Genomic DNA, 11623 nt, shown 5'->3' with positions numbered 1-11623 from the left:
GCGCGTGTAGTTGTACAGAACTTCTGTTAATGAAGACTATTGTTGTTTCCTTGCCACACGTACCCACGTACCCACGCGTAATGTGTGAACTTATGCCAATTCAAGACTTTTCAATTCGAGGCTTTTTTTTGGCACAACGCGCCGACCTTTCAAAGACTTGTTTATTTGAAAATTCGGAACACGACCTTAGCCAGAATCAGTACGAGCACGTCAGCAAGGCCTCCAATGTGATGGTTGTTTTCGTTGCCAACATCGTACTTGTGGAACGGGAATCTCCCAGTGTGGTTACCGTTTTGCTGTGCAAACTGGTGCTTCCATCGACTGGCGCTGTGCTACCTGCCTGTCCATACGCAGGGAGGCCAAACTTACTGCCCTGCAGATCCGCCTTGTTTCTGACAGGAAACTCAAAAGAATCCAGCAACGAAAGTACCGCGACCTCCAGACCAAACTGTTCGACTTGTGGGACGAATACAAGGCCAACGAACGGTCAGCCAAGCGGTTGCTGAAACCCTGCTCTTACCTGAATGCACCGAGGGACTAGGCCGATAAACCAAACAAACAAAAACTCAAACGGCTCCTTTAGGAGCCACCAAATAAAATAAAAGCAATGATCAACAATGCAGTACATAGAATACATAGAATACAGATCCCGGGGGTGGGGCATTTACCCTCTTTCTTCGTCCCCACCCCGGGGCATTTAGACAGCTTATGTGTCCCCACCCCGGGGAATTTGCCCATTTTTTTAAAAAAAATGCTTATGCCCAGGGGTTAGCCCGGGGGGGGGGGGGGGGATGGACACTGCTGGAATTGACTGATGCATTAAAAACATGACAATTCTTTTGATAAAAATATAATATGCTAGAAAAAGCCGAATAACTCATGCAAGCTTATCTTTATTGAAACTCGTAATCTTTTCCAAAAGCTCCCTTTTCTAAAATTATTGTTTAAAGTAAAAGAATAAGAACAAAGTAAAAGATTAGCGGTGCTTCATCGCTGTAAATTAAAGTCCTGAAATTTGAAGCGTACGTCATTGCTGCGTTGTCATGGCAAGTTTTCAACGAATCACGCGCGGTAAAAGAGAGACGACATTTACCGAATGTCGTCTCTCGAGTAAGCAAAACTATGAGGCCGATAACGATAAGAACTAACAAGGGCACTTTAAGTATTGACCCCGTGCATTAACGGGTTTTTGAGGGATTACAACGTATAAGAATTCGTGTTGAGGAAAGTAATCGACCGAAATTATATTTTAGTGTTACCAAGCGAATTTAAGCGAACTCGACTGGAAGCTGCATTAGTTAATAATCTGAACTAACATAAGTCTTAAGTTCAAAATCAGTCCAACTCCAACATCAAAACGAAAAGTTCACGACAAATTTCACTAATTTCTTACTTGGAGCGAAGTAACTTCTGTATGGGGCGAAGTGACTTTTGTATGGGGCGAAGTGACTTCGATTATGGGGCGAAGTGACCGTAATTCGACCAATTAGATAACAGAACGTACGGGCCAACTCCAGGGTCTGCCCTTCCACTTTCGAAGGGAAAAGCGTCCTAGGTTGAATGATGTTGTAATACATTTTAAATGATAATATGAAAATTTCATAGATGTTTAAAAGCATACTTAGTGCTACATAACATATTAGATTATGATAAAGATAAATAAAAGTATCAATTATGCTACGAATTGACTTTCTCTCTGTTTGGATTTTTTATTTAAAAATTATTAGCGAACCGAATTTTTTTTTTTCGACAACAACTGCAATTCAGACGCGCGCCTTAACCCCACAGTCATCTCCTTTAGTGACTCAAACCTCTTTACACTATTATAGACGACATTTCAAATCCACTAGAAGTTGAAAACGCCTGATGAACGAAATACTCAACAATGGATTTATGTTCTATTGTGAATAATCGATGTACCTACCTACCTACCTACCTACCTACCTACCTACCTACCTACCTACCTACCTACCTACCTACCTACCTACCTACCTACCTACCTACCTACCTATATACATACATACTTTATTTGCAACTCCCCAAAGGGGCTTTTCAGTTACAAAAGGAATAAAAAAGATAAAAATACGTCAATTAAAATGAAGCTGGGAGAGCAAGAAATAAGCATGAGGAATAGCCGTAAAAATCGGGTTATGAGATCCTCCTGTCTGTGAAACCCCCACTTGCAGGCCGATCTACACCTAAACAATAACATCACGCGGAGGGGGGTTCTCCCTATATATAAGGGGTACCTTTGGAGGTCTTCACGTTTCTGACAGGGTAGGGATTTCTCAGGTTGAGGTATATGAAACGAAAAGTAAATCTGTCAATTAGATATAACAGGAACTGAAACCTGCCTTTTTGGTTAACATTTCTCCTGGTAATGCTTGATGTTCTCCTGTAGTATCGTTCATTAACTTCATTCCAAGGGTTTAGAAAACGGATGCAGTGTTCTTAAGTAGGTACGTGAAAAGGGGTACATTTTTTGAAATAAAAGGTATACGAAAGGGGTACTTTCTCTGTCAAAAGGGTAGTTGGCTGGACCTCGGGGTGCAGCCCCCCTCCCTCCCCCCCCCCCCCCGCACAAAATGTTTTAAAGACTACCCTCCCACCCGGCAATAACAACAAATTATTCGGTGATACGCCCTTCCTCTCCCTCTTAGATATGAGCCTTCCTCTACTTTGCTTGTCATCCGTCTCAAGGAGCAAGTAGAGTTTGGAACAATATACTTCAAATAATTACTCTTTAGTGTTTTAATTGTTTAACAGCCTTATTAAAATTCGACGTTCAAAGTAACTCTTAAACAGGCTTCAACTTTTAAGGAGGCCTCACATAATGACCGCTGTGCTTCACGTATTCGTTTCCTTACCTGTGCTTGTAAGAGGTTAAAACCGCTAAATGGAAAACATCGCCAGTTATCTTTCATCAGTTCATTCAGAAACAATTTTTTCATAACGGTATAAGCCCACTCCGAATGTGAGCTCTCCGTTTGTAAGCGCGCTCAAAACTGCTTAGAAGTTGCACGAGGCTTAGGCTTATAAACGGAATTTTACATTAGCTCCTACGCTAGCTCCCCAATTGGGATTCCGTTCACAGGCTAAGAGATTCCCCATTTTAGAGATTTCACGTACTCTTTCTTCGTTGCCAGTTGCTCGTTGCCCGTTACTCGTTGCCCTTTTCTCGTTCCTCGTTCATCGATTGTCTAGTCTCGCCGTACTCGGAAATAAAGGCGCACATGATTAAGTCTGGGCACACGTAAACGCAGATAGTTTCGCCTGATTTAGTGCACCGAAATATATGTATCTCTACGGTCCCATTTCTTGGATATTTTCAGTTTTGCTCTGGTTTGAAAAAAAAAGTACTTTGTAAGGTACGCCACCTTAAAAACCTAAAGCGTAAAGAACATTTCGACTTTTGTAATGTTGATGAGCCGATCTCGCCTAATTTCGAAATACTAGTCAAGCACGTATAAAGTTTTACTTAAATAGTAAGTGTCAATTAGAATTGCTCATTTACTATATTCTTTTAAAACGTTCGAAGGACGATGGGATATTTGTTGGTTCATTTCACTGAAAAAATTAAACTGGTGACATAAAAACTGATCAGTTGGGTTAATTAACTATTTTTCATCTCCCTGGCATGACATATGTCGAACCATTTACGTGAGACTGTCTATCTCAAATGAAAATCTCCTATCCTATCTGCTATCTTATCAGATGTTTTCAGCTGGTTTATCCGCATTTATATTAAGAAAAACTGTAAAGCTTGAAATAAGCATCACCCTAACTGCTGCAACACCTTTCGTTGACAAAAGACATCTCCTAGATCAGCTAAGGTTAGTCAAATATTAGGATTAAACGATGGTATAAACTGTAGTAATGAACCGCATTACTATCGTAGGTCTTGCCCCTAAGATATATGGGTGCAAAATTCCAGGACTTTAAGGTTACAGTATACCTTCAGGGGTGTCTCGCGCGCAAGCGATGTAGCGCGTGCAGTTTAAGCTATAGATACCTAAACCCCTATATCAAATTAAAGCTTATGGAGCTGGCTATCAAGCTATACCAAGAATTTTGAAAGAAAATGAATTGTCGAATTTTTCACGACCACTAAATGCGAGCGCCCGAATCACCTTTCGAAAGCTACAAGTCAAAGCGAATTTCGTTTTTCGCCAATTTAATTTCTTCCTCGGTTTCAGGGCCCAAAGCGTTTAAAAAACGTGTCTGCGTTTTGGCATATTCAATTGCAGTAAAAAGTTACAGAACATTTTCGAAATAGGATTAAAAAAAATGTGAAGTGATCGTACAAAAGTCGCTCTCGAAGAAAAAGTATTTCGAAATTAACAATTTCCAGACACGCTTTTGTAGTTTATATGTTAAACTAGCCAGTGTCCAAATTTAAGAGCAATTGAACAAATTCCCTTTGAGTTATAACTCTTTAAAGTGTCTGCTTCAAGTGAAAAAATTTATTCGAGAAAACAGCGCTGAGAAAAATTTCTGCTTCGCAAACAAACTCCGCCCACAAACGCCTTCAACTGGGTTCTCAGATAACTAAGCCAATCAGTGCAGGGAAACTTTACTACCGTTAACCTCCTGGTGAAATTTACGCGCGAATCTCTAAAAAACTCTTGTGTTTCGCAGTGCGCTCAAGGAACCGAAGGCAGAGAGATAATTTTTCTGTAGCTCGGTTTTTCTTGAAGCTGGTCTGGCAAAATGGGGAAGACTAAAAAGGATACGAACGCTAGAGTGGCTGAGCGAAGGAAACAAACAAAAGACAGCGCGGAGAGCAACTGTGTGTGGGCAACTATGCATGGATAATATTTCAAATGGTCTCAGTGAGTCCGACGATTCGTCGATATCGGACTCATCAGAAGAGTCTCTGTCAGCATCCCTGTTATTGCTGTCAAGCTCCGAAATTTTTACAGAACCTTTCTTTTCTCTTCCCACGAATATTTGCGCACCTTATACGATAACTATAGCTTCATCCGCGTGGCGAACTTTCGCTTCTTCACTCATTGATGTATTTTCATTCGTTCTTCGCTGTTTTCGCTTATTCGAACCGGTCCATGGTTTACACGTGGTCTATGTTTACTTATAACTTAATAGAGATACGCCTAATATCAAAAATGCTGGGTAGTCAGAACAACAATGCTGATCAACTGAGTAGTCAATTCGTGACATCCATATAGGTAATTCCCGCGAAAATCGTCTCGGTTGATTGCATACGCGCCATAGGGCTGTCAATCAAGAGGTAAACTTTTACTTCCGGTGAAAACGTAAAACCGCCATTTTCTCCGCCAATATTTAGCCTTTTTCAAAATTTTTTTTCAGAAATTAGAGATTATTCTTCGACCACTATTTTGACCCAAAAATCCAAATTTGAAGAAAATTGCCGACCCGAAGGTATACTGTAACCTTAACTAAAAACGCCTAATGTTAACTTGCTTTAAAATCTGCTTAAAGGAGGCGGCCGAAAAGCAACATACCATTATTCAGGCTTGCTCCGGTAATATGGGGTATTTTCTCTTTTCATTACACATTTTTGGCTTTAATGGGTGTTTTGCAGTTGTAACTCAGTAGAAAACATTTTATTTGCCGAAAGTGAAAGATCCACACGACAGAAAACTACAAAGGATGAATACAAGCCACGACCATAATGAGGATAATAGAATTGGGTTTTGACAGACTTTTAGTATCGAGGTTGTATGATAGTTTTGGGAAAACAAAATTACTGTTTTGAAAACAGCTGAAAGGAAGTGATAGGAAACAAGGCAACTTCCGACTGCTGCGTTTTTTCAAAGTTCATAAACAACTGATTTCAGCGGACGCTAACTTTGAAGATAAAAAACCAAACGTGCATTTTGCTGAAATAGCGAACTGATGTTGGCGTAGTTAACGGCATAAGTATCATACTTTGAATCGAAGAAAGAAGATAATTTGGCAGCGTTTAGTATTATTTTTGAGTAAAGAAGCATGCCACAGTTTTGTTAATATTGGATCAAATACCGGTTTAATTTAAGAACAGGAATAAAATATCGAGCTCCTTTTCCTTGTTGTCCAGAAAAAATACGCAACGAGGTTTTCAAGGTAGAGGACTCGGAAATTAGGGTTTTACTTCCTTCGCTATGCCAAAAAGTAAAAATCGATAAAGCGGGTGTCTCAGTTTTTCAAGCCTGTTTCACAGCCCCGCACCCCAAAAGAAGAAATTGGAGAGAGCGGCGTCCTCCTTTTTTTTTCTTTCGGGGCGTTTGTGCGATTAATTGACTCGCATCTAATTAAACCAGGGCTGAAAAGTTTGTAACGTCCGGTCCTTCGACGCTACGGCATTTTAATTTCAAACTCAACATCAATTTGCTTTCAAATGATTTAATTTGACAATAATACAAACACGGAATATTTGAGAGGTAGTCAGTAGAGGTAGTCATATTTGAGAGGTTTATTACTATACAGCTCATCATAAACCTCATTTCCATAGCAGATGACATTGACAAAGAAATTAAACCACATATTTGGAATTTGACTCCAGAGAAGTGACAAATCTAATTTATTCTGAAAGCAATAAGCCCCAAATTTCACTGCAATTAATTAGGGTACATGCATTGCTGCCAAACCTATCTCCAATTGGGGATGGGAAATGCTTGTTGGGAAAGTGAAAATGCCGAGGCAATTTGACTGGACAGGGTATCACCAAGTTGCTTGTGGAACTTGCAACATTAGCAGCAGCAGTGCCACTTATATTCAAAACCACATCCCTATAACCCTTTTCAGAATTTCTATTCTGTATCATGTCCTTTCTATCGATCAGTTTCCTAAGAGAAGGAAAATAGGATAGGGCAGACAAATTCCCTCCACTGGAAAACTTGAGGATGCTATAAATTGACTCAGTAGCACTTCCATTTATGCGGAGTGGACTGATAAAATATTTGCCATTGGGAGCAACATTGTCAAAAAACCAGTCACAGAATGACAGAAAGCCATTGATTCCGCCGGCAACGGGAATAAATCACTATCCACTATATTACATCGACCGCACTTCACAAAAATAACCTGCATTCGAAGGGGTGGAAGCCCGGGAGGTTAGTGTGGAATTATCTTGAGCCTTCGAAGCAAGCTCCTTGTTTTGTTGGGCTTGTTTCTGTGTAATCCTGCAGCGTAAAATGTCCTTTACGGAAGTCCAGCTGGTCGAGGATGAAGACTCGTTCACATCTTGCTTGCGTGGCTCCTTGTTTTGACATTCTCGATCATGATCATCGCTTGAATTGTGCCGCTTCATCATTATCAACCACTTTTTACGGCATTACAAAACACAGGAACAACATCCGAAAAGGGATAAAGTTTGACCAATAAGAAAACTACGAAATAGACACTTCGACTTTTCCCGACTTTCGCTGACGATGAGTCACTACGATCGATAATTTTTTCCCTTTGCAAGTTGAAAGTGTAATACATATGGCAAAGGATTGTGGAAGACTGAACGTGAAGAAAGTAAGGAATGGAACAGGAAAATGGGGAGAGAATTGGCGCATTCGGCGTATTTTATTATGTCGGCATGTCCACCTGGGGCCGCCATTGTGCATTTACCGATGCGCGCTGACGTAGACCGGAAGTGACCTATTTCGCGGGAAGAGAAGCCTAAAAATGGATCGGTCTGTAAAAATGCCGTGACATAGGCTAAGTATGGGAGTTGCACGCCCCAAGTGATGGGCTCCTGTCCTTGTTTAAGATAAAATCTCGTAATGTTAGTTTTAATTAAAACAGGACCAGGGGCAAAACTGTTGTCATGGCGACGGCACGACGGGTGTCATTTTGTTTCTTTTGTGATATACATTTCTGGTGACAAGTTTAAAGAACACTGCTTTAATATTTCCAGAGATATTCTTGATTGACTGTTGAACTGCCTTAGTGGAACCACCTATGACGTCATCACTCATAATACAAAAACGTGAATATCTCTAAAACGAAAAAAGATGTTCCAAAAAGGAAAACGCCATTCTTCTTTCCTTTGAAAAGCCTTTCAAATCAGCAGCAATTATTTTTTACTTCATAGGCACTTTAAAGCTTAACCTTTTTTACTTAAATCTTATGCCCTTCTCAAATAAAACATGTTTTAGCGCCCAAGTTGCTGTCGCTTTGCTGTGATGAAATAGCTGTTACTACAGTTGAGCCCACGTTTCAGCGGTGTTACTTTGAGTGCGCGCGAAAGCGAGGCTTTCGGGTCAAACGAAAATACCTCAACAAAGGATCGTCTGTCCTTTTGACCTGTGGACTGTTCTCTTCGGTTGTGTTTGCGGATCTGGTCGTTCATCTGGCCTGATTCTGTCGTGAAAAACATTGTAAGGCGCTGCATTGCTTATGGATGTGTTAACAGAAGTAACAAGCCCGAATGTTCAAAACTGTCGTGGCATTCTTTACCTATAAACAATGCTAAGCTTCTTCGAACTTGGTTGCATAAAATGAAGAGAAAAGACCCTCCCGTGTCGAAACATTCTTACCTCTGCAGTGAGCACTTTTCTGAAGATTGTTTTATGCGGTGTGTGGGAGGAAAAAGGTATCTGAAAAGTGGATCTGTTCCTACAAGATTCAGTTTTTCACCGGAGGAAAAGTCAAGGCGGAAAGCTCCTGTTTATCGCTCTCTGCACGTGAGACAACAAAGCACGAAGTTATACTGAACGAAAGACGAAGTTATACTGAAGTCTCAGTCTAACCCTGTCGATAATGTAGTTGAATTAGAATCTGTTAATATTCCATGTCAAGAATGTGGATTTCCTAGTGTCACTGCTGATAAAGCTGAGGCGGTTAAAAGCAAAGGAGAACTTTTAATGGAGCAGCTTAAAGAAAAGGAAGAAGAAGTGAGGCGCTTAAATGAATGTTTAGAGGCTCAGAGGAAGGAACTCGAAGAAGAACTTATTGAAAAAATGAAACAACTTGAAGTAGAACGAGAGCTTAGGAAAGAGTTGGAAAGCATGTTCCAACAAAGTCTCTTTAACATTGATAATATTAAGAGTAATTCAAAGTTGTTGAGATTCTATACTGGGTTTCCAAACTATGGAGTTTTCAGCATAGTTCTTAGCTTTTTAGGTAGGAATGCAGCCTCTAAACTTGTGTACAGCAACACTGAACAAAATGATGCTCAAAAAAGAGAGAAGGCAGGCCCAAAAGGGACCTTGTCAGTGGAGGAGGAATGTTTTCCTTGTATTATGTCGCTACAAAGTTTGACTACTTGAGGAGGATTTATCTCCAAGTAACAATTATTGTTACTTGGACAAAGCTTATGTACTACAGATTCAAAGAATTAGACATCTTCCCTGACAGACAAATAATTGAGTTACACAAGCCTGCATGCTTCAAAAACAAGTACAAGGGAACAACAGTAATCATTGATGCAACTGAAATGTAGATAGAAAAACCTAGTAACCCAGAAGCACAACAGCTCACATTTTCAACTTACAAGAACACTAATACCCTCAAGGCATTAGTCGGTATTACTCCAAGTGGCAGTGTTTGTTTTATTTCAGATCTCTATGGTGGCTGTATTTCTTATAAGGAAATAACCAGTAAATCTGGTTTTATTGACAAATTACAGCGAGGAGATGAGGTCATGGCAGATCGGGGGTTCAATATTCAAGAAATGTTAGCCTTGAAAGGTGTCAAGGTGAATGTTCCTCCCTTCATGAATCAGTCAGGACAGTTTACAGAACAGGAAATGCTGGCAACCTGAAGGATTGGAACCCTCAGAATTCCTGTCAAACATGCAATTGAATGTATAAAGAACTACCATATTTTAGACTTTATTCCAACAACTCTACACAAGAGTGGCCTCACTGACATGATTTTCTTTGTGTGTGCGATGTTCACTAATTTTTTGCCGCCTCTTGTAAAGTAAAAGTCTGCCTTTAGATAGTTTTTCCCCTATTATATCTAGTGCCCTAGGGTTTGGTTCAGGCCTCTAGGCCCTTGGTGAGGTATCTTACTAGAAGGGGGCTTTGTAGAGTTAAGAAGCTTACAAACACAGTTGCATTGCATGTTTCATAAATAGATTGTTGTAATTAGCATATTTACTTAAAAAAGTACCTTCTCTGATTAAGATGTGGCAAATGAGCTCTGCCTTCAAATATGTAATAGTAAAATACAGAATAACTGCATTGAACACATGGGACAAGGCTACATGCTACATGTCATTGTTTTTAATCACACAAGATCCTCTTTTTGTTAGCATTAACCTAAGCTACTAGTTCCAGTAGGGAAGGGGTGGGGTGAAAGGGGTGTGCCCTCAAGTCTTGTGTTGGCAGATTTTCAGCTTATTTACACATCACCATGATCAATGGACAACTACATGTATTTTTCTCTTCTTCATTTCAGTTATATCAAATAATAACCTGTTTACTCTTTTCCTAACATAACAGGCTTACATTGGTGCATTTTTTTCAGTTTAAGTATTACATTACTGTATTACTGTATACAATAACAACTTTCAGTGGAGTACAATCTTGAAAAAGCTGCATCTCTGGGATGTTACAAAACTAGATCCTGACTGCAGCAGGCATAGGTGATCTCACCAGCTTGCTCTCTGGAATTGATCATGGTAACATTGAGCTTGTACTTTATATGGATCACGTCTCCATTTTCAGTAGTGGCAACTTCGATATTTTGTACATGACCATGTCTGAATAGTCCAAATGCCTTACTATTTAAATTTAAATTCTTGTAGTCTTTATTGCCTTCATTATCTCCTGATTTTCTCTTAATGAAGTGACTCATCATGTTCTCAATTGTGAACGGTGGAAATTCAGCCCTCTGGATGGAACATCAGTTTGCAGCCTGTGGGAACTCGTGTAGAGTGTTCGGAAAACTCGTGCTCGACGAGGAAACAACTTTATTTTTCGCATCAGATGCAAAGTGTTTCCAACTTTCAGTGAAATTGTTTTCCCATCCATTTTTTATGTAAGTCACAACTCTACAAAAAATAAAATGTTATATACGTTCGAGAGGGCATAAAACTGTTATTCCTGCACGAAAATAGGGTAGGGAGAAAGATCTTACATCCCACTGCTCACCTGTGCATTAGTTCACGTTTGCAGGCGTCACTCGAAGCACTGCCATCTTTTGCTGTTTCTACACGGTATGAAAGCCACGATCTCAGCCTAGGCTTTGTCAAATGACGAGGGCAGTTTCCGCTGAGTAATTGTAGCCTCTCTTCTTGTGAGAAAAATGCAAAATCCGGAGAGGAACCCAAAATTATTATTTTTCTCGAAGTTTTCTCATATGGCGCTTGTATTCCCCTGGAATGTTGACCCGAAAGCCTCGCTTTCGCACTCTGCAACTAATACCGCTGTACCGTGGGCTCAACTGTAATAACAGCTATTGGCTCACGCTGTTAGCTCTGAGTATATCGAATTTTATTATATAAACACCAGTGAAATGCCGGGATTTTTCCTTTTCCTAAAAAATCATATCTTCATCGCGCTCAGTGAAGATACTATTTTTATCTTTCACACTGTGAAGATATTCCTTTTTGATAACATTTGTTGATGTATGATCGAAACATCTTCGGAACTTCTTCGGTCGTCTTCGGCAATCTTCGGTAATCTTTGGAAAGTGTTCGGAAATGTTCGGAAAATGTTCGGAA

General features: G+C 40.0%; 1 pseudogene; it reads left to right on the top strand.

The window, feature by feature from the left end:
- The first annotated feature begins 8163 nt into the window (after positions 1 to 8163).
- LOC149097844 (uncharacterized) lies at positions 8164 to 10583 on the top strand (annotated as a pseudogene).
- The last annotated feature ends 1040 nt before the right edge of the window (positions 10584 to 11623 follow it).

This window comes from Orbicella faveolata, unplaced genomic scaffold, assembly GCF_042242905.1.
Source record: "Orbicella faveolata isolate gen_17 unplaced genomic scaffold, um_ofav_v1 contig_46, whole genome shotgun sequence".
Taxonomy (NCBI): Eukaryota; Metazoa; Cnidaria; class Anthozoa; order Scleractinia; family Merulinidae; genus Orbicella; species Orbicella faveolata.
Note: the sequence above shows the minus strand (reverse complement) of the source record. Positions and strands in the feature narration are given on the sequence as shown.